The following is a 458-nucleotide window of genomic DNA, read 5'->3' on the forward strand; positions in this document are numbered from 1 at the left end:
AGTACCTTTAATTTACACATCAGGTTCTTTTAAGTAACTGTTATCAGAAAATTCATATTTGTCCAGGAGTTTGGAACTTAGAAGATGCTCTTATGCCAGTGTGCTTCAAACAGAAATTGAGTATGTGATATCTGGGTGTTTTTTAGTACTTCTATTTTATTTGATACTTCTCCTGCACCTAAAGCCCATTGTTGCTGAAGAGGAGTTACTTTTCATTATAAAAAGAAAAAGTAGAAAAAAAATATGTATGGAAAGCATTAGATATTTTATATTTTGGTAAGGGTGCATGTGAGTACTTTTAAACAAATCTCAACCTGTTGAACCTTCATAATGGGGGATGTCTCATCATTAAAAAATTGGCCAATAAGAAAATTTGGCTGAGGAGGTGGGGTGACAGGGGCATCTTAAATTCATTATTAAAGAAAGAATGGATGTGAGTTCCATTTGTATGTTTCTGT

General features: G+C 33.2%; 1 protein-coding gene across 1 annotated transcript in view; it reads left to right on the forward strand.

Moving 5' to 3' along the window:
* LOC119593941 overlaps positions 1 to 458 on the forward strand; it is a gene marked incomplete at its 5' end in the record, with an annotated part of 30,134 nt that overhangs the window by 22,604 nt on the left and 7,072 nt on the right.

Source organism: Penaeus monodon, chromosome 33 (genome assembly GCF_015228065.2).
Source record: "Penaeus monodon isolate SGIC_2016 chromosome 33, NSTDA_Pmon_1, whole genome shotgun sequence".
Taxonomy (NCBI): Eukaryota; Metazoa; Arthropoda; class Malacostraca; order Decapoda; family Penaeidae; genus Penaeus; species Penaeus monodon.